The sequence below is a fragment of the Thalia democratica genome, chromosome 8 (assembly GCF_965202585.1).
Source record: "Thalia democratica chromosome 8, ktThaDemo2.hap1.1, whole genome shotgun sequence".
Lineage (NCBI taxonomy): Eukaryota > Metazoa > Chordata > Thaliacea > Salpida > Salpidae > Thalia > Thalia democratica.
Genome location: NC_139172.1, coordinates 42,496,393 through 42,513,274, shown reverse-complemented (window position 1 = coordinate 42,513,274; position 16,882 = coordinate 42,496,393).

The window sequence follows — 16,882 nt, the reverse complement described above, 5'->3', positions numbered from 1 at the left end:
TATTTTTAAATTCTTAAAAAAAGTAGGCATTTATTAGTGCTTAAAGCTTTCATATTAAAGCCAATTTTTTTTTTTAAGTTATTGATCACCCTATGGCCTTTTCTTCAAATATAAAAGCACACCCCCCTATGTCTCAACTTTTGTAAAAAAAACCTTTACCCTCCTATAGTTTTATTATAAATTTTCAACAGATCTAACATGGTCGCTCTCAATTTATTCCTTAATTTTTAAGTTTCTATTGTGTTGTGGTTGTAACTTTTTGATTTTTTGTAAAAAAGTTTTTAGCTAATTCAAAAAAACTTTTTTCAACAGTCATACAGTTACAAACATATAATCAACAATATTTTGTAATTATAAGTTGAAAGAAGTTGTTGAGTTTTTGAGAAAAATAATTTTAAATTAAAAAAAAAAACTAAACTTTACTTGAGAAAAATTTACTATTAATTAATTTAATGATAATTTGCCTCTGCGCGGATTTGAACTTGGGTCTCTTATCTGATAAAGATATATCCGGCGCTTTAGAGCGCTCGGCCATGTGGTTGTTGATAAAATTGCCAATTTCGAGTTTATATTTACTTTTATCCACAAAATTAGTTAATTGGAGTTCTCTTCCATACACAATTAATCATTAGAAAACTATCGCTCACAAAAATTAAATTGTTTTTTGCAAAACTACTATTTATTTTTACTATTAAAACTGTTTAGTTAACAAAAAAATTGTGATACAATAAAACAAGAAACAAACAATATAACAAGAATTATTTTAACGAACCTTATGTAAGTATTAGTTTCTTTGACTTAACTTATTATGAAGATAAATAAAGTAAAATATTTGACTTAAACTTAGAAAAAGTTAAAAGACTCTGGCCCTTACAAACTTTATGTCTGTTTAAATGTTTTGAGTTAAATTAATCCATTCTTAGTTTCAACTTTTTATCTTACAGTTACATATCAATCATGAATTTAAAGATTTTTTTCTTTCACTCTGCTTAAATAAAAAATTTATTTTTGTAAAAACGCCGTAATTTTTATTACTCTTTTGAGTTTATAATTTTGTTTACTGTTAAATAGCTAAATAATAAAGTTTTAAATTTCAGTTACTTTTTAAGTTTTGCTAATTGCAACTTTAAACTTTTAATAAGATAAAATAAAATGTTAAAGTTCATCGTAATATCGCTTTTATCAAAAATTACTTCATGAATTGTGATGTAGTTTTTGTTTAATGATATTGTTTTAAAAAAATTTAATAAGTAGTGTAAATATTCCGATAGTTTTAATAACTAAAAAGATACAAAGACATTTAAGATAAAGATAAAATATAAATTGATGAAATTTTATTAGGGATGTAAGTTCGTTTTTTCAAATGATAAATTATTTTTAACATAAGTACGTAATATTTTTTAAAACATACTTTAAATACAAAGTATAATAATATTAAAAATCTATCTAAAACATATAATTTTTACAAAAACTTGTATAGTCTACTAAGATTATCTGTAAGTAACCTTTTTAAATACTTAAACTATTTTTTATTAAAAAATTTTTCTATATGAGTCTTATTAATAGAAGTATTATATTAAAGTGAGTAATTTTATACTTTTTTAGTCAAGTAGTTCTAGTTATATTAGAAATTTACTATGGTTTATTATAAATGTTATTTTGCGCGATTAATTTGACATTAACATCTTATTTACAAAAACTTGTTATAAAATTGAAATAAAATACATTTAAATAAACTAGTTGGCATTAATTTCAGTTATCTAAAAAAATATTGAAAAAATGTACATTTAACCTATCAAGTTATAAAAACTATATTTATAAGTAATGATCAAAAAGATAAAATAAATATTCTTTTTCATACTTTAAGGTACTTTTCTTGATAAATAAAACAACGTTAAAGAAAGTAATTTGTTTTAAAGTAAAGAAAATATAACGAAAAATATTTATGTTTTTTTTTACTTTAAAATTTTAGAATAAACTTAAAAATAGTAAGATTTAAAATCAATATAAGTATTATTAAGGTTTTTTTATTGCTTATATACCTAAATTATTTTTATATTTAATCATCTTTTACTATTGACTTAATTTTTTTTTGTTGCTGAATTTACTTGTTAGCCTACATATCGTCTTTAATTAGCTTTCGTTCAATTTTAAAAATTATCATTTGGAATGCTTTTTTTATGCAAACCTTAGTTAGTTTGATATTTAACGATCTTTTATTATTGACTTTAGTTTTTTCTTTCTCAATTTACTTGTTAGCTTACATATCGTCTTTAATTAGTTTGCTTTGAACTTTGAAAGTTAGTTTTTTGAATGCTTTTTTTATGCTCAGTGAGCCATAAAAAACAGGTGTATAATTGCTGAAATAGTACATGTGTTTCGCAAGACACCCCTTTTTAACTACCTATAAAACAATATCCGAGTTTGTTCTGCTCGATTGCAATATGTATTTTAGTATTTTTATGAATAAGTTTACTTTAATAAAGTAAAAGTATGTGAGACAGCACTACACTACAACTTTTTAACTGCAAGCTAAATCACCTATTGAAAGGCAAAATAGAGTCAGCTTAGCTCTTGAGCGACACTCAATGGTTAAAAATTTGTAAAGGTCAGTTTTTTTACAATGATAGGAGGGCTACCGATAATTGAATAATTCTGGCAACTCTGCTGTTAGCAAACAAAAGAAACTAAAGAGAAAAATAACTGTACGCTTGAGTTATCTTCTTTGTTCATCCTTAATTTATATATCTACCGGGCATTTTTAACGCTAAGCACAGTGCTGTTTACCAAGTCTAGCCATTCACTTTTAAATGTCTTTCATAAAAATGCCGATGTGATAAAAAGGTGACCAACAAAAATGTGCAAATATTAGGTCAAAGAAGACATTTCTAAAAACTAAAAAATAAATTTAAACTTTATTTTCATTTTTGAAAAAATGATAAACTTATGTTTGAATAAATAGCGATTTGAATGTAGCCTTGGTTATAAACTATATTACTTAAGCGAAATCAAAAAATTTAAAATTTATTCAAGTTATTTTAAAATTCATTAAAACATACAAATATATAAAATAGTATACAAAAACTAAACTAAAAAGAAATCTTTTAGATTAAAATATTTAAGTATTTTAAGACTTTAATAACAATTTATTGTTTTATTTCTAAGATATTTTAAATTTTTATGATAGACAATAATCAGACTTACTCAACCCTCTATTTTTTTTCTTAACATTAAATTGAACACTTTGTAAGTTTAAAAGTCTGTATTTTTAGTATAATTAAGGATTTGGCAAGGTTTCATAAACAACTTACTAAGCTTAATATTTTGCTAAACGTCTTATTTCGCCTTATTTTCGTTAAATAATATAGAAAAATTTAAATAAGTTTATAATCACAGCTTTATAAATACATTATTTGATTTTCTACCTTAAAAAATGAAACATATATATAACTAAAAGAAATTTAAAAACATACTAAAAAATAGCGTTTTAATACTGATGATTTTTTTTTATTAAAGTTTCGAGCATGAGCATTTTTTTAATATTTCCAAATTTAATTTATCTAAAAAGCAGTGTTCCTTCTATAATGTTTCAAAATGTCACAATTTAAATTTTACATTTTAAGCCTTACAACTTGTAAGTTACAAGCATTGTTACTACAGTTTATATACTATGATAATTTATTTTTCAAAATGTTTTGTATAACGGGGTTCCCTCTATACGTGACTCCCCTTTAGGCCGTTATGCTTTAAAAATAAAAATTTGGATCAAAAGAGGTTTATGCTAAGCTAACAGCTATTGTGAAAAGAGCTTATTTTAAGACAAATTTTCCGCGTTTAAGCTACATTTGGCATCTATGGTCACAAGCTTTAATTTTATCTCATTTTTTGTGTAAAGTAAATAAACTAAATACTTTATACCAATTTCTTCGGTCTTCGAATCACTTTGCTGCGAACCATAACTGCCCTTCTTGCCTAAATTTCGTGGTCAAGTTGAGTTTATTGTTTAAGCATGTCCGTTTAAAATACATATAGCTTTTCAAATAGGCAGTTGTAAACTTTATACTTTATACAATTTATCACTAAAGTCACATAAAGAAACGTTGGAAAATTTAAGAAAATTTAAGTGTTGGAAACGGAAAGTATACTTAAAGTAGACTCAGCTAAAAAGCTGATTCAGCTAATTTTTTAAAGGGCATTTTTTGATCTTTTTTATTAATATCTTTATCCATAACTAACCTTACCAAGAAGTATTAAAAATAAATCAAGTTTAAATAACTAAAATTAAGAATAAGGAAAAATGCTTGTTTTTTTTTTGCTGACTCAGCTTTTTTTTTCAGCTTTTCAGCTCAGACTGACCTTTAAGTATATAAGCCGTAGGAAACTACTGAATTTACAATTATAAACTAACGAAAACTCAGTTTATGGCAACTCTGCTCTGCGGTGAAAATAAAAAAATGAGCTTTTAGTGAACAAACACTTATGCAGCAAATTTTTACCTCAGCAGAGCAGAGTTAGAAAAAAAATTCTGTAAAAAAAATGTCTTATCTTATCATTGAATAGAAATACTCAACTTGAGTTAAACTTCAATTGTTTCACACATTTATTGTTTTAGTTTAGTTCTGCGTAAAATCGTCTAAAAGTTATAAAAAATTTAACTGAACTTTCGAGTTTGATTATTTAAAGCTATTTATTTTATTTAGCTGTTGAAAGAAATAGTAAAAATTAAACAACTTAAGAAAATACAAACTTATTTTTCTTACTATGCCGCGCAGTAAACTGTTCATTGAAAAGACGTTAAACTGTATCCAAGTAGTGTGCGACTCGATAACCGAAAGAATTTTTGTTCACCAGGTCCTAAAACCAAGTATTTTAAGCGTCTTTCTTTTAGTTGCTTAATAAACAATATACTGTACTGTTTGTAAAAAAAATAGTTATAAAACTTATTACAAGTCTAAGTACCACTTCTTGTTTTTCATTAACATTTGACAATTATATTCCACGCTTTGACCAACGTTTTCTACTTTGGTAAATCCCCATTTAACCACGTGACTTTTAAATAGTGATTTACCGGACCCGGATCCGGACTTTTTTTTCAAATTAGAATCCGGCCGGAACCGGATCCGGACTTTTTTTTCAAATTAGAATCCGGTCGGAACCGGACCCGGACTTTTTTTTTCAAATTAGAGTCTGGCCGGAACCGGATCCGGACTTTTTTTTTAAATTAGAATCCGGCCGGATCCGGATATTAGACAAAAATGGCAATATCCGGCCGGACCCGGACCCGGATAGTGAATTTGGTACATCACTAGAATAAACTAGCCTGAGTCAGAATGAGGTTTTTAAAAACTGAAAAAAAAAGAACTTTAATCTAATAATAAGTAGAACAGTTAGCCACAAGGTTTACAAGTTTAGGTGTTATTTACAATTAAAAATCTGAAATTAAGTTCTTGAACAATTCACTAGAAAATTACAAAATATTGAAAACTGGATCAGCTCAAACTCATTCAAAACTAAAAGAAAACTAGCCTGAGTTTTTATATAAAACTAAACTAGCCTGAGACAGTCCAAGATTTTCTAAAATTCCAAAAAATTTTCAAACTAGCAGGGTTGCCACTGTTTAAGTCAATAAAACTAGCTAGAGTGAGTATAAACAAGCCTGAGTCAGAATAAGGTTTTTAAAAACTGAAAAAATTACTTTAATCTAATAATCAGTAGAATAGCTAGCAAAGGTTGACAATTTGGTAGTAAAGTTGTGGACTGATTGTGGTACGCTTAACTTATTAGTACTACCCATCATAATTAAATCCTACCTTATTTAATTAATATCTAACAAATACTAAATTCTAACTAAGACTACTTTCTATAATCAGACACGACGGTTTTGAGTGATAAATCTTTTATATAAAACACAACAAGAAATACTAGCATATACAAAATTATCAATTACTTTGGTAACACTTTAGAAACTGGAAGCTATTTAAATCTATATCAAAAGACTTAGAACAATAAACTAAAAATTAAATAAAACTTTTAGTAAACAAGAAACTGTAGAAATTTAAATAAACTATTAAACTATATACCTGGATTAAATTATTAAACAATTTAGCACCTGTTGAAATATTCACTTTTAAAACAAAACACTACTTACAATAATCATTCACAAAAACGTTCAAGATATTTTGTTGCTTCAAGCTACACACCAAACTAACTAACTGCTTACATATAAACTGCCTGTCATGTTCTTATGTTTTGTTGCATCAGTATTTAGTTTGAAACATTTCGTCATATGATTCTCATTGGCTCGTACATTCAACATTTTTAACTCTAAATATTCTCTGAGCTCAACTTTAAACAATAAATAATGCAAGTATTCATTCCAAAGTTTTCAATTTTACAACATATGTAAAGTGTTTCATTTCATGAAATGTTTTTTTAATAGTTTAAATGTAAACAAATGTAAATTAGTCACGTGTACAAAATGAACCAATCAGCGTAGGAGTTTAATTTTAACTGACGAAAATGACTCTTATTAATTTATCAGGGTTTGTTTTTGAAAAAATACTTTTCAGTATGCTCTTTTTTACTAACTAGATCCGGGTCCGGCCGGATCTCTGTTAGGATCCGGCCGGACCCGGATCCGGACTTTTTTTGAAAATTAGAATCCGGCCGGAACCGGACCCGGACTTTTTTTTAAATTAGAATCCGGCCGGAACCGGATCCGGACTTTTTTTTCAAATTAGAATCCGGCCGGATCCGGATATCAGACAAAAATGGCAATATCCGGCCGGACCCGGACCCGGATAGTGAGTCCGGTACATCACTACTTTTAAATGAATCAAACTTTCAACACTTGCCGGCACAGTATAACAGTCTGAACAAAAGCAAAATAAACTGCCATAAAATTTTCGATCGCTTGATGAAATTTTAAAGCGAAAACCAACAAAGATTGAGGTTCTGCTTCCGAAATTATAGATTTTGCGACCCTAAACATTTTATCCTAAAGTTTATTCAACCAACTTTAGTTTGTTTTTTAGAATTAATGCTAAGCAGTTGCTTAAATTTAATAATTTTAAAGAAAAATTTAAAAATTGAAAAACAAAAGCATAAAATTTTGTAAAAGGAGTATTTATTCAAAAATCTTTTATAGACAAAAAAGAAAATTAAATCATTAAAAACATAATCAGATTTTTTTTACATCGTGTTTACTAGAACACACTATGGCGTAAAAAAGTATAAAGATATCATAAAAAACTTTCACTTGGCACGAAAAGTTAATGATTAAATCAGTACTCTGAAACTCGGCAAGTTTTGTTTGCTTAATTACGAGCGACTGTCATTTGCGAAGAAGCGTGTTTGAACGAGCTTCTCTGTTACAACTTATTTGTTTTAAACGAAGCAGCTTAACTATTCTACTCTCAAATACATTGATGCAGTTGTAAGAAAATTTAAACTTTTTAAAGTTGCAACAGCTAGTCAACAGTTTATTTGATAGAACTTACATAAAACGCTGTTTAGTTATTATCTTTTAACAAAAGTATAATGTTTTTTTATCAAATTTTTTTAAAGATTTATTTTTAGTTACTTAGTTAATTTCATTACACTTTTAAAGTCCTTTTTGCATTTTCTTTTTTTTTTGCATTTTACGTAATCATTTGTTGGTATATAACTTTAAGTTTTTTGTTGTAAACATAAAGCTTTGAAAAATGTTTCAGCAGAAAACGATTCAGTTAATTTAAAACACTAACCAAAAATTTTTATTTTCAGATTTAACTAATATAGTTAAGTAATTACAAATATATAAAAAAATGTCTGTCTCACATACATCTGATGTTTCTAAAACCTGGTTAGCTTTTTCACATCATTTTAATATATATAGTTACTAACTCGAGTTTATTAAAAAAAATTTATACGTAGAAAACACGGGTTTTATTACTAATTTAAATTTGTGTTTAAACTGACTGTATATATAAATCAACTAATTTTAAATTTTAAGTTTTAAATTTTTATTTTCGTCAAAACTACTTTCTAAATCTTTATAAGCAAGCAAGTAAAATGTTAACTGCATGAACAGAAATTTTCATGTAGTAATATTTTAGACATACTTTGACGTAAAAATAAAATTAACTTAAATAAATTTGTATTTGGAGATTTACTAACTATGAATTTCAAATCTGTTTAACAGAAAAATAATGTTTTTTTATTTAAAAAATGTTTAATTCATCCAAATTTCTAAAAACTACTAAAGAAATAGTTTAAAACTGTAACTTAAGCTACTGACATATTTTATCCTGCAACGGATCTTAATTGCACGAAGAAAAAGTTGCGCGAGGGGATAAAATTGCACGAAGCCAAATTTACACAAGTTACATTTTTGCACGAGAGTAAAAAAATCTATATAAAAAAAATTGTGATAGCAAAGTAATAAATAAAAACACAACTAATAAAAATTCTTATAAAAATCAAATAAAAAAGTTACCGACCGAGGTTTAGGGTTAGGGGTAGCAGTGATAGTAAAATAGAAAAAAAATAATAAAAAAACAATAAAAAAAGAAAAAATAAATAAATAAAAATAAAAACTTATTGACTGTGGGTAATTGTTATTGGTAACAGTGACAGTATATAAAAAAAAAAAATTAATAAAATACTAAAATAAATAAAATTTTGAAATTTAACCCGTGCAAAAATGTCTCCGTGCAAAAGTGACCATTCGTGCAGTTTTTTACGCTCTTGTAATTTTGAGAGCTACCCATGTTATGCAGTGTATAACTAAAAACATTTGGAAATCATTAAAATATAAAATATCATATTTGCTTATAGTTTAAAGCCTGAAAAGCAAAAAAAAAAGACAAGGAGCTAAACCAAACTCAAAATACAAAATATTTGCTTTGAAACATTAAAACAGTTTGACATTTAGAACCAAAAACTTTAAAAACATTATGCGTTCTTTTTAAAATTACCTTTAGTAAATTATCTCTTAAGCGGTAACACTGTTTTGTTGAAACCATATCATTCAAAAATAGCTGAATAATATCCAATTAAATACTACTCTAACCAACCTTGCAAATTAAATAACTCGATAATCAAAGGAACAACAAAAATACAAACTTAAATCAAACAATATATATTGGTCAATTAGTTTAGTGATAACTGAGGATCTTATTAATATTAATTTAGTTGAGCGAAACCTAGTCTTATGAATAAATTCTTGAATCAATGAATTTGTAAATTAATATTTTATTTTAATCATGTAAGACTTTATAAAATCAGGAGTGACGAGCAACACGATGCAGTGTTGCTTTTTAAAATGACGTCATCATTGGATCTGAAGTCGCAGTTCGAGGAAAAATTCTTCCTCTTCGAAGACGACGCCCCAGTTGGAATGCCTGATGACGTCAAAGTTCGTTTGTTATGATGTCATAGTTTGTTTTGATTGTTATAACGTCTTATTTTTTTGGCTGCTAGTTGAACCTTTAAGTTACGTCACAATGTAACGGACATACAACTATGACGTCACAACACAGTGTTTTTGTTAATGACGTCACAATACTAAACAGGTGCAGTTGTACGAGAAGCATGACGGCCAGTCGACGATTGCGGCCAACCGGGACTACATTGTGAAGGCGATGAACGGAGATTTGGACCAGGGCTGGTCGAGACTTGTGCTGAAAGCTATGGTGGAAAATAACCAGTCCCATCTTTATGACCTTCTTAAACCAAGTAAGATATGTTTGTTTAAGAAATTAATTAAATACTTTTTTTACAACAGTAAGAGGTTTTTAGCTGGTACAAGTTGGTATCAAGTCATACAATAATCTCAGACACATTATGAAATATTTATTAATTTATTTAATTATTGAAACTATGTTTCACATACTTTATTTAAATTTTTAAATCGTTTTTAGCTAGATAAGTGCGTACCAGTGGCGTAGCGTGGTATTTTGGTCAGGGGATGCGCAAATTTTATTCTCAAAAAATCCCCTAAATTAAAACTTTTGTAATTAGCTATAAAAAGATCTTTTTATAAGTAATATAATTGAAATAAATTCTTTAAGTAAATTAAGTTCGAAGTAATTGTTTTAATAAATACTTATATATTACAATATTAAACAATTTAAAAGAAGTATAAATTTCATTAGAATTACTTATACTTCCACAAATGTAAACTTACTAAATAAAAATTGTATTTACTACTTACAGTAAACTTTATATCTTTAAAAATGAGTATAATCAATAAAACGAAAGTATCTGTTTTATTTACGAAAAAATATCAATCTCTTTAATATACAATACAACAGTGATAACAACACCTCATTGCACATAATTTAAATAAAGTTACACAGAAGTTAAAGTAGAACAATTTTATAACTCTTATTACAATTTATTACAATTTTTAAAACAGTTAAAAGTATACTTTTTAAATTTAATTCATCTAATTGTATTTGTTCAAAATCAAATCACATACAAAGTTTATTTCTCATAGGCCGACACACGTTTTCTTGTATGTTTACGAAAACAAAGATCAGAAAACTAGCAGTAGATTTAACATTTATTGTAGCATAAAAAAAAACTTGTAAAATTCTTTAATTTTCTTTTAAATGTGACGTATTTTGTAAACTTTTTGTAGAAAAATCTGTCATAAGGTTATACTACTGCGGTGCACTAACTAGTTGCGTACTTTTTGAGTTTAAATTCTTATGAAGTTAATAAAGTTATAAAAAATTTGCTTATGGAGTTTTTCATCAAAATCAGTGCGCACTTTCGCTTGCGCACCGAATCAGTATATTTGGTAATTTCCCTAACTTGTCACTAATTGGTATTTAAAATTTCGTTTAACTTTTCGAATACTAGATAAACATAGTTGAAAAAAGACAAATTAAGCAGAAAAAATAAACAATAAAGAAATAAATTTTACACTTTTTTTTACTTCTTTTCATTTTTGGGTGGCACGCATGCGCCAGTGTCCCTTCCCACGCTACGCCCCTGGTGCGTACATATGATTTTATTAAACTAAGCCTCACAGTTCTCGACCAAATTATATTTACAAGCTGTCTTAGGTTACTGAATATACTTTTTCAAAAATGTAAGTAGTTTTGAAGTTTTAGTCAGAGTAAAAAAAAGTTTTTGTTAGTATTGAACTAAACAAGTATATAAAGTAACTTTAATTTTATAAGTAAGTTACTTGATTTTATTTTTTTTAAACTTTTTATTGTTTGTTGTATATTTAAAAATAGTCTAAACTGTTTTCACTTTAAGCAAATAAATTGTATTTGTGTTTAAGAGCCACCTAAAAAGTTTTAAATTGTAGTAAAATCGTTTCCACAAAAAACAAAGTCGTACATAATTTAAAAAAATATTTTAAAGTTTACAACATTTAAATAAAGAGTAACTTTAGTATGCGTTATTCGATTTGTAGTATTTGAGCTTAGATAATATTAAATTAAGGGTAATTAAAATCCTTAGCTTCAAACTAAAATAAATAAAAACTACATAAACTACTTAAAGAAAAAACATACTTTTTTAAATTTATTGTAAGTTTCTACGAAATGTTTTAAGAAAAGTACTTTATTAATTTACTATAAAATCATATTAAAATTTGCTATTATTGTTTCAATCTGATAAATAATACAGCTTAATATAAAATTTTAATATAAGTAAAAAAGGAGCTTAAAACTCCGAGAAAGTTTTATACTAATATTGTAGTTGTAAATCACAAGGTTTAAGCTAGGTTAATGTTTTTAACTAATCTTAAATTAAAATAAATTGCAATTTTTCAGTTTTAATGTACTTATTTTAATTTCATACTTAGTACTAAATAATAACGTACTAAAATTTAAAAACACTTTTTTTAGTGTTTGATTAATAAGTTAAAGAAAATATTTGGTCATAAACTAGTAAGAAAACACTTTGAATATTTTGGTTTCAATGAGAAAACTTTTTAATTAATATTTGCACACTAATTTAGTTTGTAACTTGTTGCTTAAAAAATAATTTAAAAGTGATTAACTATATATGTTTGCTTATTAGCTAGTAATACATTGCTCTAACAACTTTTCATTGAATTAAGTAAAATATTTAATTTCAACTTATGCTATATATGATTTTGATTAAAAATTAAAGTAAAATATTTTTATCGACTTACATTAAGTAACGAAAAATATTTTTTATACGATTTTTCAAAAAATAAATTTTTATAATTAAATAATTAGCTGTCGAAGACAGTGAAAGATATATTGAGCACAAGAAAAAGCAAGCAGAATTGGAAGAAAAAAGGAGAAAAAAAAACAAAAGGTTATTTAATTTAACTATAAAAAGATGTTATGTATAAGTAGTTTGTATTATGTGGATTAATTCAGAACACTTTCTTTGTAAATAAGCAATCATTATTGTGTTCATTTCAGTAATTTCCAAACATTGGTACGATATTTTTAAAACAATGTTAAAATTGATAACTAAACAATAAAATGAAATAAAAAAATATAATGTTTTAATTTAAACTTAAATATTTGAGATAACCTTATTTGAAAAAAAAAAAAACTTGAAGCAGTATTATGCTTAAGAAAGTTGCAAACTTTTCCAATTGACAAAACCTGAAAATTAACTACAGACCAAGATTGATAATTTCGATATGTTAATCTTTTTTCATTAGTTTACAATAATTCTTATCTATAATTCTACTTTGCTTCAGGATTGATATATAGCTGAACGTTTTTTAATTTAGAAGCTTTAAATTACGACCCGAAAGTCGACAGTTTTTCAAGTTACGGTCGTTTAGTGATAATAAATTTGAAATTTGATGTTTATAAAACAAAAGCAAACAAGTTTCAGGTCGGTGAACTGCTGATTTTTTTGCTTTTTTTGTTTACAGCTTTTAAAATTTATTTTTATCATTTTGTAATAAAACTGTCTTTACACGGTTTTTATTAATGTTACTTAACAACAAAGTTTAAATGATTACAATGATCAAGCAAATTTAATGCTTTTCAATAAGTATTTTTTTTAGCTTGTAATTTAGATTTTAGGGTTTTTTTTTTGTATTACAATGTATAATTTTAACAACAAGTATTTAAAATTTACTTAACAGTGCCACTGAAGATGCAAAGGGCAACCAAAAATCAAGTGTAGAGGTTATTTAAATTGATAATTACTAATTAAAATAAATATATACACTTTTTTATCATATTGTTTAGATTTGTAATTAACAATTAATTTTTTAAACACCAGATCAACATTTTAACATATTAACATATTGTTTTTAATATGAAGCTGCTAAATGCTAAATGCTAACCCCTGAAAACTTACTCTTTATTATGTGGACTTAAAGAATTGAATTAATTTTAATATAGTTTTAAATTTCCTTCAATAGAAAAACATTGTTAACAGTTATCTATTTATTTTAACAACTTGACCATTAAGGTTTTTTCTACTTTTTGTTTAACTTCTGTAGTTATTTAACATATACTTATTAAATTTTGTCAACTATGTTTGTTTTAAGGTTATTTAATAAGCTTAAGTTGAAAGGTTTTTAATTTAAGATTAGAAAATAAAACTGTTTTAGAATATATTGAACAAGAAAATTGAATTGATAAAATAAATACTTTCTAAAGACAAAAAAAAATTATAAACAGCTGAAAATAAAAATTATAAGCATGTGAAGTAAGATACACTCAGAAAAGTTTTAAAATGATTTTTATACATTCGGCAACCTAAAATATTCATAGTTTTTTATAAACAATAAAAACACATTTCAGGTGTATAGTAAGGTATATTTTTATTTATAGAACCTAACAGTAACAATATAATAGGGTTTTCGTTTTTTAATTTTATCTAGTTTGTCAGCATACATTTGTGATTGTTTGTCCAGTAGACCAATGAGCTATATATTTTTATAAATTTATAGAATGTGAAAGAAAATATTGTGCAAGTTTTTAAATTTCATGAAGAGTCTAGTGCTAATTTTGGTGGAAAATTTTCTGGTGAAGCTAATAAAAATGAAAACAAAAGTAAAAATGAAAGTAAAGTTAGTTTAAATTTTTTATTTCGATTTTCTAGTGAAAACTTGACTTTTACACTTTTATGTAGATGTTTTTTTGATTCTTTTACAAAAACAAAAGTTAATAAAAGTTTGAGTAACTTTGCTTAACGTATAAAAGGATTCTTGTTGTAATGTGACGGTGTTTCCCCTAATATTTGCTAAACGAGCAAAGTCAAATTTTTCACATGTTTTATTTTTTTATTTTAAATTATTAAAAATTTATTCTTTTTTATACTCTTTTTATGTTTGGGTAAGGTGGGTTAGGGATAAGGGTAAAAAATTTTAAAAAGCTATAAAAAAGCTTTAAAATATTTTACTAACCCATAAAACTTAGGGGAACTTGTAAAAGTGTCCCAAAAAGTTGTTTTACTCACAAACTGTAAACAATTAAAAAAATATCGATTAAAACCTATAGCAATCATATCGAAAAGTAGTGAATGCTTTACAAATTCAAGTTTTTAGTTAACAATGATGTAATTTTTTAATTATCTTTGATTAATGTATTTCAGCTATAATAAGTATCATTGTACAACACAAAAGACTAATAAAATCTTGTAAACAATTGAATATATACTACAGTCGAATTACTAAAAACTTTTAACTTGTAAATAACGATAGTGTTGTAGCACAGTTAATCTGTAGGGCAAATAAAGTTACTTTTATAACTAAAACAGAAGTTTTTAGTTTGAAATGAGTTGATTGCCTAATTTAAAGCATTTGAGTACTCTTTTTAGTAAAAACACCAACTATGAGCCACATAATAATTTACGATTGTCACAGGTGACAAAAGCTGATTCAAAGAATCTTTTGAGAGAGTCCGAAAGCAGTTCAAAAGAACCATCTGCTAGTGTGAGCTCCGTTGGTGACTTTGAAAGTTCAATTAACAATCTTTACACTAAAAGTGAGTTCAAAATTGTTGTTGCTTTTATCTTTCTATCGTATTTGTGTGACATATTTCACAACTATTTTCTACATTTTGTTGTCTGACGGTCCCGCAAAGAAAAATTTAAGACATTTAAGGTTTTTTTGTAAAGCTTTGTCTATCAATTTTTAGAACTTTTATACTATAAGGATCATTAACTTCTAATATTTAGTCTTACACTACAACAACGATCTGTCCGGCCGTAAAGTTCTGCACTTCTTGGCTAAATTATGCGTATTAATGCAGAAAGTAACCATATATTACTGTAAATATAGAAATAATAAGCAAAGTTATATAATCATTTAAATTTGTTGTTAATTTAAACAAACTGATAATTGTTTTAAGTTAACCCTAATTTTCTTAATTAAAACATATAGATAACTTAACAACCTTATTTTAAAAAGAAATATTTTAGAAAGAGTTTGTTTTGATCTTCTGATAGGCTTGTTTTTTAGAATTTGTAGGACATCATCTATTGTATATTTATCAGTAGCGTCCGATAACAGTTTAAAGTTACAAAATTCTAGTACTTTTAACAAAAAAGACAGTTAAACAGTATAGAAAACAGCTTAAGAACGACTTACAAAATCTTTAACTGTAAAGTTATTAAGTTTTATTAGTCATATTTTATAGTACGTACTCAATACTAAAATCCTATAAACAAAAAAAAAGTTCCAATCACTATATTTTAATGCAATAGTTTTAATATATTACTTTGTTTGATAAATGTTAAAATTAAAAGATAGTACTTGTGGTTTTAAAATAAAAAGAGCTACACTCAGCTTTAGAAGTATGTCAGTTGGAAAAAAAGACTAATTAACTATTATTTATTTTATCTTTAACAACACAAATAAAAGTTTTTTAAGTTTTCTTTTTCTTAACTGTTTAAGTTAATTTTAAAAACATACAAACTATGTAATCTTTATTAGCTAGCTGCTAGTCTACTAAAATTTAGTTACATTTTCAGCTGCTGATGAGAAAAAAAAATACATTGAAAACCTGAACAAGCAAAAACAAAATGAAACAAAACAAAGAAGAAAAGAAAAGAATGATATTATGAGGTCATTATTTTACTAAACTAAATTAAGTGTTTAAAGATAATTTAGGTTTGTTTAAAGTATTGTAAAAGTATTTTTATTTTAATTTCTGGAAAATTTAGTTTTACGTTTCATTATTTGTTGTTGAAACTAGTTATTAAAACGTTTTCTAGCAAAGTAAAAATAAAAGTTTTTGAATTGTTTAATTTTAATTTTTAACTTTACATAAAATACTTTAGTTTAAACTCAAGGTCAAGTATAAAATCTCTGACCATAAAGTAGTTAAATTACGGTTTTTTTAAACTTTTGTAGCAATACAATACTTACATTGTAAACAGCTAATAAAACTTTATGAACAAACTGTATCAAATATCATTCAACTTTTAACTTTTATGAGAACGTTTTAATATTATTGAAAAGAGTTGTAAAAATGTACTACAAAAGTTTAAAATTTTATTATCTAGATTTTTATAAATTTCGACATATTCTAGAAAGTTTTTACACTAAATTTGTGTAAAAATCCATAAAAAAGCTCAAGTTTATTTGCTAGTTTCAATAATTTATCAGCGTCGTATCTACGATTTTTGTTTACCTGCAAAGTTTAAATTTCAACGTTAATCAAACAAAATAAACAATTTTCAGTTTGTTGAAATTGATCTAATTGACTATTTTGTGTGTTATTTAGCTTTTGAGCTTTATTAAACTTAATATTTTTTTATAGAATGTCTGAAGAAGCAAACGAGAGTAGATTCCAAAATTTTGAGGTACTTATTATTTGATAATTAAAAAGTTAATTTTTTGTTAGCTTAAACCTAGTTTTAATATTTAAACCTATATAAACCATCGAAAGGTATAAACTTTTTAGTTTAAAAAAGGGTCAAAAATATAAAA